At 48.2% G+C, this 11,134-nt stretch overlaps 1 protein-coding gene across 4 annotated transcripts in view; it reads left to right on the top strand.

The window, feature by feature from the left end:
* Positions 1-11,134, top strand: part of ATPCL (ATP-citrate synthase) — a 208,168-nt gene that overhangs the window by 17,379 nt on the left and 179,655 nt on the right. The window lies entirely within an intron of this gene.

Below are 11,134 nucleotides of genomic sequence, written 5' to 3'. Positions count from 1 at the left end.
ACCACGTTTTCGTTTTTTTGCATGAGGATATTCTTGTGCCGTACATTATATGTGCAGTTCATTTTCAGTTTTTGTTTTTTCGATTCATTACAACCGTTCACGCTGCAACACGTGTAGGTTGGTCAGGGCAACCTCAAGCTGATTGCATCAGCTTTTTTCCCCTGGTCTCCCACAACGTTTTTGTTGTTGTAAATAAATAAATAAATACACAAATAAATAAAATATGCTGCTGTATACGAACATACGCGTCTGTACCGTCGTTTTAGAAGTGATGTTGTCAAGGATGCGAGTTTTTTTTTTCTTGTATGTTTTAACGGGTGAAGATGACTTACATTATATCATTTAAATTTTATTATTTATTTATTTGTGGATACTGCAATCCCATCAAGGGATTTTTGCAGAGGGGGTTACATGAATTACATGAATGCTCAATATGAAGACGAAAAAATTTTCAAAACAGGCAGATAAAAACATTAAATTTAGCATGCTATTGCTGTTGTACCAAAAGCCTACTGTAACAAGTTAGTTTTGGCCAGCCCACCCTAACCAAGTTGCACCACTGGCCATTGTCGCGTTTCAGATAATTGTGCTGGCGATTATTCTAAACATGGAATACTACCTATTAAAAAGTCTAATTGAATTATTTCATTCGGTGTTATTTGATTCTAATTCGAAACTCGAATATTTGGTCGCCCTTAAAATTGTTATAAATTTGGGTAAGGTGCACATGTAGGAGGCGGAACAATTGGATTTCCGAAATAATCCAGAACAGATCAGGTGGTCGAAATTTCCGGAGCCCTCCACTACGGCGTCTCTCATAATCATATGGTGGTTTTGGGACGTTAAACCCCACATATCAATCAAATCTAGAACAGATATCTCGGCACTTCATGTTTAGAGTTCCGTGTTTTTGGATTTATCTTTTCTTGAAATTCGGAAGTTGTTTTTCGGAGTTTATTTTCTTGAACTAAATGTGACGTTCATCGGAGTTTATTTGTCGTAAACATTCCATTCTTCAAATCGGTGTTTAATTTTGTATTATGAATTCTTGCCATGTGCTCTTATTAATTTTATTTCCGATAAACATTGTTGCTGATTATCGTTTTCTCCATCCTTTCACTTGTGCTCACTTCCTGTTCTGTTAGCTTGCTAATAAAGGTATGTTATTCGCACTGCTCTAAACTCGCCGACGTGCAATACTGTTCTCGTTTGCGTGGATGAGGGGGGGGGGTCAGAAGCTGCTTTTCGGTTTCCTTCACCTGCTGGACGAAAAATAGAACGTATTATTGTTATAATATTTCTATACTCCGAAAGTTTAGATGAAATGATACCTGAACGCGAAAACGTGCGAACGCACCGATTATATTTTAGATGACTGGAAGGCTCGCACGCACAAATACATGCACGTACAATTGCACCAATGCTTCATTACAAACATCTACGTTTGTTTGTATTGCAACCTTAAAGTTTGTTGCAACAGACACGAGCGTATAGCTTACGAGGTTGCTGCCCCTGATAAAGGTGCACTGCTTTTGATCGGCGGTTCTGAGCTTAAGAAATGTCATTTTTAAACGTTGAAAGTGCTTTTTTGTATACTATTGCACTTTTTCGGATAAACTGTCAAACGTTTTATGGGTTTGTTGGATTGATCCGAAAACACGGAGCCGCATTCATTTGGCATGTGTATGCTATCTCTGACGCTCGAGGAAGTCATAATTAATATGTATCTTGGTACAAACAATGATGTGCACAACACTAAAGCCGTGGCGCTCGTTCCCGCTGCGCTAGTGATTTACGCCGCGATAATCGCTGCAAAATAGAAACGAAAGGCCGCTCGATCTTATCGAGAGAGCTGCTTCCTGCGGGCATGACCTCACGCAGCGTGTTTGACGTCACGCACGTAGTGCCTGGTGCGTTAAACAGGTTCTCGCGGAACACGATCACAGTGCAGGCAGGAGGCTTCTTTTTTCATTCTTAACGACGTAAGCGGCTAAGGGGCGTCCGTTGCCGAAGCTTTGAGACTGCATTCCTTCAACAACGTTTGTTTGTATGTCTCGGCCGTCACGACGTTTGTTTTGTATGTCTCGACCGTATGTCTTGACGAGTCCAGCACTGAGCTGGACTGGTCAATGGAAGAAGCGGCAGACACTTTATTGGGGGGTGCACCGCTGTTGCCTTGTTCCGTTTCATTTTAGGCCTTCCTATGCGTATTCCATTCCTCGAATCGTGCTTTCATGGCAATAAAAATACAAATTGAAACGACAAATTGTCCCCCCCCCCCCAAAAAAAAAAAATTGCCCGCAGCTTCCCTCGGGGGAACACTGAGGAGGATGCGGACCATATAATTGGTTAACGGGGTGTTAAAGTGCGACTTACTTGGGTCGATGGCTAAATTGGTTAACGTGGTTGTGAAATGGGGTGTTAAATTGCGACTTACTTGGGTCGATGGCTAAATTGGTTAACGTGGTTGTAGGAGGGGGTGTTAAATGAGTGAACACGTACACACGTATGCGAAAGGGCGGCGCTGGTCGAAGGGACGTCGATCATTGTGTTTGTGGATTCGTTGGAATTCATTTCACCGCGACCTTGGACGTCGACGCGCCGTACAAACCAACCGACGAGCGGCAACTGAGCGAGCGAGCGCCGACCTTGAGTATATATACAGCACGACGGCGCATGCACTGTCAGCTGTTGAATGTTCTCGAAGCGCGACGCCACATGCGCGTCCACTGGAGAATCAGGAGAATTGTAGATGTCGAACGCGGTGTGTAGAGGAGGAAGGGTGCACAGATGGTGGAGGAGTGAAGCGCGCGCGGTGTGTAGAGGAGGAAGGGATGCACAGATGGTGGAAGAGTGGGCGACGGCGCGACGGCGCATGTGCGCGCGTCAGCTGTCGAATGCTCGAGAAGCGGTGCGGACGGCGCGGACGGCGCACTACAAGGCGCGAGTATAAGATGCTCCGCATCTAAAAAACAATTTTCACTATCTCCCACCAAAGGGAACCGTGTGGGGATGCAAAGCAGCGCTCGTGTGCACTTGTTTTCATTTGGATGTTTTGTGTATGTTATTACCGATGCCGTCACTACTGGCGCCAACGTTGTCCGTAGCGCCGTTGCAAAGGAGAGTGCAACGGACGAGCGCGCGCAGCATTATATACGATCGCACAGCTGGGGTGGAGAGATAAACTGGAGAGATAGAAATGGAGTGGAAACAGCGCTCTGCCACTTCCTCCACCTTAACCTCTTCGCGCTCACGCGAGATAATGGGGGACAGTTGGCGCATGCGCACTCGGGGAGCGGATGGTTGCTGAGGGACGGACACAGTCCTCAGCAAAACCTGCATCGCATCTAAAGGTGTCCTGCTTTATTTTCTGAACTATGCTTTACAAATTTAAATCTATTTCTTTTCCGATTTCCTATCTGGTGACTCTGAGCCAGAGGACAAGAGCGGCCAACTGAATATGCCATATGTTTAACCACGCGAAGTCATCTGACGTACAGATCTAATCAGGGGTGCCTCCAGGCTGTGTGCTTGGGCTGCTTTTGTTTATTATTTATATAATGACTTATCCGAGATTACCAGTAACTCTCAAATTAGTCTTAAAATGTATATGCAGACAAATATGTTATCTGTAAAATCATCTCTAATACTCAAGATCAAGATGCTGATTAGTTTTTTTTTTTTGCCGTTCTGCAATAGGAGCAACACATGGTGATTTTATAGCACCTGCAAAAATACTGTTGTCCCGACCTTTTCGATTAAGAAATGGCCTTTCCATTTAGATATACTAATGATGGTGCTGAACATTTGTATTTAAACCTTGCATGTCTTGAAAACTGAGACAGCGGTATTTGTAAATAAATAATATTAAGACATGCTGCTGCCACTTCAACAGCTTCGCCCTTTCGGGGAAACAGATTTTTTTTTTTCAAAATTTTAAGAACAAGTTGCTATCCCCACCAACTCTTGAATCGCGATCCGACACGCACCACTGGTGTTCGTATCTGTCGCCCATGTTGACGCCATCGCCTAGTTACGAAAGGTGAGGTTTAGGGCACAACCGGCTGTTAGGGGAGCTCTTGCTTTGTTGTTCAGGATTATGCATGACCAGCTGGAGTCTAGGCCGATGTTCCTGCGGAAATATCTTTTGGTTTTAGTTTTTTTTTTCTACTTTCGCGTGATACCGGCAGCGGCGCTGGACAACTAACCCGCTATCACTGGCGTTGTGATCTGATAAGAGGTTTGGCTGTAAAAATGGCGTTCCGCGGTATCGTAGCCATGGCTGTGCTGCCACAGAAAGTAGTCGCGAGGTAGAATAACTGCGCGCTGACGTAAGGACGTCCATGATGCTGCGGGCGAAATTAAAGTCCTGCCGCTCGAGTGTGGTAATACCGAGGCACAACAACGCCACGTCAAGCGTTTTCTTTTTCCCTTAATGACGTTTTTGGAACGTCCTCGTGCGATGTAGTTGGAAGGAGGAAAGAAAGCGAGAAAAAAAAAAAACAGAAAAGACGCCAGTGGCGATGGGGAAAATAGGCGTTCCTCCGTGTGAGGCCTTCAAATGGGCGCTTTCTTTTTTTTTTTTTTACAGGCTCGTGCATTTCTGACCTCCTCTGATCGCGAACGGGTTTTTGTGCTTCAATTTTTGCATTGAGCGACCGCTCAAGCAAGCGGCAGTCAGCAGCGGCGCAACAGCCCGTAGTTCGATGCGAGCACTGCGTGCCGCGTCCTTTCGGTCCTCCCGTGCGAGCTCTGTGCGGTTCGGGTCGTCGGGTGCTGCGACCAGAACGCGGCTTCCAATTCCCGAATGCGCGCTCCCAACCAAACAAAGTTGTTTTTTTTTTTTTTTCAAATCTGTTTCCCTGTTATATTGACGACCCGACACGAGTCACCAAAGTATACAGTGCAAGATGTAAACAGGCTCAACGGGCGGCATGCGCTGGTTGTGTGGCACATACGTAAAGCGGGTTGGGATTGTGCAAGTACGCGAATCAGCCCGTCAGTCGAGGAATGGGATTGAGAAATTCCGCGGACGTAAGATGATCATCGCTCAATTGCAATTAGATGTATGTCTTGGGCGCAGAGCGGAAGCGAAGTATAGATTGGAGATGGTGAAAACGCGTTGCTTTGTTTAGCAATGCGCACACTCGTGTTCCGCGAGTGTATATGCACTGCCCGTCGTGCTTCGCCTGCGCTACGCTATAGTGTCGCTAGCTAATCCTTTTGTTCGCGCATCCTTCGAAGCTTGTCTCGGACGGAACGAGGAAGGTGTAAGCGGAGTGAATGCGTCAGAATGTGAAAAAGCGCTTTCGTGTGCGCGCACTCGCACATTGCAGCTCGGCGCTTTCCTGTTCTCGTCCTCCAAGGCGTCCATTGTGTGCGCCTTGCTTCACTGTACTTGAGCTTCATCGACGAACAGCTCTTTCCTCGCTTTGAGTTTCTCCTTTTCATTGAGTTTCTCCTTTTCTGTTGTCTCCATGTTCACCCTTCAATGAAATAGTTACAATATAGAAATTATATGCTCCTTCGTCCCTTCAATTTTGCTAATGGTGATCAGTTGTGACTATCCCTCGGCGCGTGTCGGCCTTCTGTTTACCGGAATTTCCTGCGCGTTAAATCTTAGCTATGTTGTGGGCCATTCCCCAATGCCGCCCAGAATGTATTTTCTCAATAATGTCCGCCTTATTAACCCGGAGTGCAGCGCTACACACCAGAGCAGCGTGAGTTGTGCCAGCATACTTAAGTAGCACGTCGCGCCACCTGTCGCAAGCGCGTTGAAGCAACACCCCGAACTTCCATACTATCAGACGCCCCCCCAATTCAAATGCGAAACTTCCCAACCCGAGTCCAGATGTAAGCATGTTTCGGGCTTTTCCTCTCATGGAAATATGTGCTGTTTTCTTCGTCGACAGAACCCTCCTCAACAATTCGGAATGTCTACAGCACGTGAATTGCAATCTGCGGAAACAACCTTATCATGTACGTACTATCGCGGTACAAAGAAACGTTAACAGCAAAAAACGCGGCTTTCGACTCAGTAGAACTGTGACTTGCCTTGACGGTCGGTGGGCGAGACTTGTTTATTTGAGCCGGCGTCACCATAGCGCTAGAATTCCGCTCCTGCGTGGCTCCGCCGCGGTGATCTAGTGGCTAAGGTACTCGGCTGCCGACCCGCGGTTGCGTGATAGAATCCCGGCGGTGGCTGCTGAATTTTCGATGGAGGCGAAAATGCTGTAGGCACGTGAGCTCAGATTTGGGTGCCCGTTAAAGAACCCCAGGTGGTCGAAATTTTCGGAGCCCTCCACTACGGCGTCTCTCATGATCATATGGTGGTTTCGGGACGTTAAACCTCGCATATCAATCATCAATCCAGCTCTTGCTTGCGCTCATGCATCGCGCTCATGCACTGTTTGAAAAAGAGTACTGAAATGGTTTGGTGCCGCATACTACACGCAAATTTGCCAGTCATGTTTGGCACTTGGAACTCGCGTGCGGTGCGAAAGTGCCAGCCAGAGGAAGATTTTGTAGTGCTATAGTGACGCAGGCTGAAAGCACAGATTCGCCTATAGCGATATCCAAAGCATGTCGCTGTTTGACATAGTCGGAAGCCGCGCTTTCTGCTGTTAACGCTTTGCCCCGCCGCGGTGGTCTAGTGGCTAAGGTACTCGGCTGCTGACCCGCAGGTCGCGGGTTCGATTCCCGGCTGCGGCGGCTGCATTTCCGATGGAGGCGAAAATGTTGTAGGCCCGTGTGCTCAGATTTGGGCGCACGTTAAAGAACCCCAGGCGGTCGAAATTTCCGGAGCCCTCCACTACGGCGTCTCTCATAATCATATGGTGGTTTTGGGACGTTAAACCCCACAAATCAATCAATCAATCTGCTGTTAACGTTTGTTTGCATTGCGTTAGTATGTACGCACTAAACGTGCGCAATGCGTGCATGCGGCCTGCAAAAGAGGACTGCAATGGTTTGGTGCCGCATACTACACGCAAATTACTGCTGCAAAGCTATATTGCTGTTGTTGATTGCAGTTATCCTTTGGCTTGGTGTTTTCGCCACAGATGAAAATCTCTGCAATCTGAGTGTGCCGACACGATTCCTGCTTCCTGTTCATAGACAGTGGTTGTGGTAGCAAACATTTTGATATTTTCGAGAGTTTCGGGGGTCGTGGTCCTAGTCAAGCCCGTGAAGAAGCTTTTTGACCCCGGCCCTCAGCATCCAAAATGATGGTATGTTGGAAAATAAAAAGTTCAAAGTTCGAACCAGAGAGTTGCGGCGTATTGCATGCGTGAGTGGCCGCCGTACCCTATTCTGGGACGCCAATGAAGTTGGCCGCTGCCCGAGCGTGCTTCACCCTGGAAAGTTGAGCATCCAAGGTGGAGCAGCCGAGAAGGTACTCCTCCCAAGCCTCCCTACGTCTTCCTCCGCTTCGTTCCAGACGCCGAGCCGCGTTGCCGTAGTGGCTCTTCACGTATACGGATAAAACAAAAGAATGAACGTCACTCATGCATTCCTTGCATCAATCATAAGTACAAGGAATCGCACGCGACTATCTGCGGCTGGGTAGTGCTGTACGGGCGCGACGGGTAAAGCGTCCGAACGGGAGAAAGTCGCTGTGCCGAAGAAGAAACGCAGCCTGTTGCTCCATTCTCGCTTTTTTTGTTAAGGGTAGGTGTCGACCAGGACCTGACAGGTCGAGCAGGTGTCACTGATTTCTGGCGAAAAATGCCTGGTGACTGCTGGACTGCAATAGGTATTCGTCTGGAGGTGACGTAGTATTTGCTCGTCTTTCTCCAGACCACGTGCGGGGTCGGGGTAGAGGCAGCGCGAAGTCTTGCAATTGGCCAGAATTTCGCGGACGCGCGTTATATTTGTATTGTTAGGTTTCCGTCTAGGGACATAGAGGGGTAACGGCCCGGATGAGTGAAGCGCAGGCAGTGGCGTTCGCCGCCTCGTTGCTAGGCAGGCCCGAGTTGCCCGGGGACCACGCTGCATGAATGGGGCGAGTGTCAAAGCGCCAAGAGGCTGCCCAAAGTAAGGGAGCTGTCAGTGGGGCGATGAAACTCTGAAGGTATCGTGAACAGGCCGAAGGCGAGTTCGTCAGGATGGCGCGTGAGGTGGGATGCGAAGCGGCCGAAGCAATGGCAACCTCATCAGCTTTTGTCACTGTATTGGCTCTAAAGGAAGAGGCCGTCGACGTGTTTTCCCTTTGTGATCACGGTGGCCTTTATGTGACCCGAGGGGAAGGGTCCCGATAAGTCCACGCAAAAAATTGGCCCCGTATCTGCATATTAATCGGCAAATGTCGTCGAAAGACGATAGTCTTGCGTGTGAAGAGAGTGAACAAAACATTTATTTGTTGTTCTGCGCAAGAAAATCGGTGAATGGTATTCTGAAGGCGCTGCTTTAGAATGCCTCGAGCGTGGAGCGGAGGCGAACGAGCGCATCAAGTCACGTCACACGTGAGACATGAGCGCCATCTGGCAGTTTTCTTAGAAAACAAAGCGCGTGGCTCTGAGACGGGTGTGCGCGCCCATCTCAGAGGTGATCGCAAGGCGACGGGTAGGTGCCACCACCATCTCGTATTAGCAAAGCGTTGGGAACACTCGCCTTTCCGTGCAAGCGTTGCATGGTCAGGGGAGCGTGATAAGTGCTACGGTCCTTAAAATTACTTATGCATGCTTTCTCTAGTAAATGACGCACGTGCAGAATATACAAGTGTTGTTATGGTGCCCCAGACATTTTCAATAATTGCTTTTTAATTGACAATTGCACAAGCATGAACGCTCAACCTTGAGCAACATTTGTGGGCGCTGTGGAAGGGGTCGTGAAGCGTGGAAACTTTGACAAGTCGGTAGGACGATTGATAGGACATTGGTCGGCCGTTTCAAGTACCCGATGTCGTTAAGAGTAGACAAGCAGACAAATGTACAGACAGACAGACAGACCAAATTTTTTGCGTCGAAGGTCCCCAAGAGAGACTATCGTCTTTAAAAATGCCAGGGCCATCGGAGTGTCGCGCCAGAGGGGCTGCGTAGCGTGCTAGTCTATACGGCTGGGATGTAGCGGGGGGGCTCATGTTGCGGGGTGGCGATTCCACCTGAGTAATATCTTCCTCTTGTGCTGATTGTTTTGCGTTCAAAAACGGCCCAGTAGTGCCCATACGACTTTTTGTGAGCGAGGGCGGCGTGAATAAGCGCTTCTCGTATTTCAATGTCCCAGAGACGCCGTTTGCCATGTTGACTTGGCGCTACAGATACACGCCTTGGCAGTTCAGAATAAAATGGCTGTCTAGGCGCGAGAGTATGGGTGCGATATAGGCGTGTTCTTGTGACGCCGACCTGCTCGCTAAACCCACGACATATGTTGCCGTCACGGGCTCTGACGATGCGTGGTTGCAGCAGAAGAGCGCGATACATGTATGTCATGAACATCTCATTGGAGAAAATTGGGCTGATCGGAACTTCGGCTCTTCTTCAGAATCTTCCCTCTAAACTCTGTTTCATGAGTTCCGTGCAGAACAGCCAAGGCTACGTGATCTTCGAACGCAGGTTCTTGCAAAGCGAGATGTATAGTTCCCATGTTCAGAACCCGTTGTGTGTCCTCGGGACCTTTCCAAGTAGTCTTGTCAGGAGATATTCACTCGAAGGCTTCTCTGCGTTTTCGAACTGTGATCGTGATTTTGCCATTTTTCCGTTAAAACAAATTTTCTCGCTTGATTATAAAACGTTTTCGTGTGTTCGTGCTACAACATGCAAGTGACGGAAGAAATAACGGTAACTGTGTCTCTTATGCATTAGGTTTTCATCTCTAAAGTATACAAGCTATTGGTATGATATTGGCCGAAACTGCATATGTAGGTGGCACAGCCACAACTTCCACTTCGCCGTGGAGGATAGCAGCAATGGGTCCGAAAACATGGCTGCACTACGCTGCATTGCCGGAAGCAGTTGTCGCCAACCTCGAATCTGTCAAGTGGCCGCCGTGCACTCTGTTGCTAGTAAGCCCCGTACTGATGCTTCCATTTGATTCAGATTCATGTCCTAACTTAATCTTCCACGACTCAGTATATTTGTGCCGATTCGGCGCCGTTTCCACACTCAAATGATCCCATCTGTAGGCTTAGCGCGTAACAATGGACGCTTCCTAAATCTCGAAGGGAATGCGTTGCGAGTTTGTTAGTTTCTTGTGATTACCGATAGCCAGCGCCACTTTTCCAGACGCCATCTTTAGGACAGGTTATTTTGTTTTACGCTACGCTTTTTCGAATACCGGGCACACTAAGACTTTATTAGGGGCGAAGCTCCTAAATCTTTGGATCTATCTATGCATGTCTTTTGTGACCGGTTCGTGACCACCTGGTTGTATGACTTACTCAGCTGGTGGCGCTTGTGTGAGTAACAGACAGACATACGGATGGACAGACAGACGCATGGACGAACGCACGTACGCATGGATGGACGCACGGACGGATGTACCTCATTGCTAATAATTGCGTTGTGCAGCACATGCTTTCCAAATACGCACTCAGATGTATCCATCGATCACGACCCGAGGGACGTGCATAGATTTGGTGTTTGCAAATTTCGCTCTGCAGCCAGTACAAGAACCTCTCTAGCGTCATTTCACGGACCATAACGCCGTAATAATGAACGGACCTCGCAATCCAGCCGCGAAGACAACGAAGAAATGAAAAGAACAAACGAAGAAACCAAGTTACGGTGCACCGATGATCTCCCCTTGCCGAGCTTTGGCCACTTATCATTATTAATTCCGTGGATATGGCGTGTTTTTGACTGCTGGAACCATGCCTGGCAGTGACGCGGACTACATCCGTACTTTTAGCGTAACAAACGCGGAGCAAGAAGCAAGTGTCTCGAAGCGTCCCGCCACGCCGATGCCCAAGACGCTGTTTCCCGGTGGCAAGAGCCGCGATCAAGAAAATGTGCTGGGTGACCTTGGCGCGTTGCACAGAGTCGTGCTGGATTTCCGTAAAATGAAGAAAATGCCGACGGTGCGCAAGCTCACCGTTAGCAGCGCTCGTCGCTTGCAGACAATTTGCAGACGACAAGGCGCGGAAGGATGCATTTTTATTTGGATGGGACTTTCCTTTTAATTGGTCGAGAAGGACTGC

Source organism: Rhipicephalus microplus, chromosome 1, assembly GCF_043290135.1.
Source record: "Rhipicephalus microplus isolate Deutch F79 chromosome 1, USDA_Rmic, whole genome shotgun sequence".
Classification (NCBI taxonomy): Eukaryota; Metazoa; Arthropoda; class Arachnida; order Ixodida; family Ixodidae; genus Rhipicephalus; species Rhipicephalus microplus.
The sequence above is the reverse complement of the archived record's forward strand: the minus strand, read 5'-3'. Positions and strand labels throughout refer to the sequence as shown.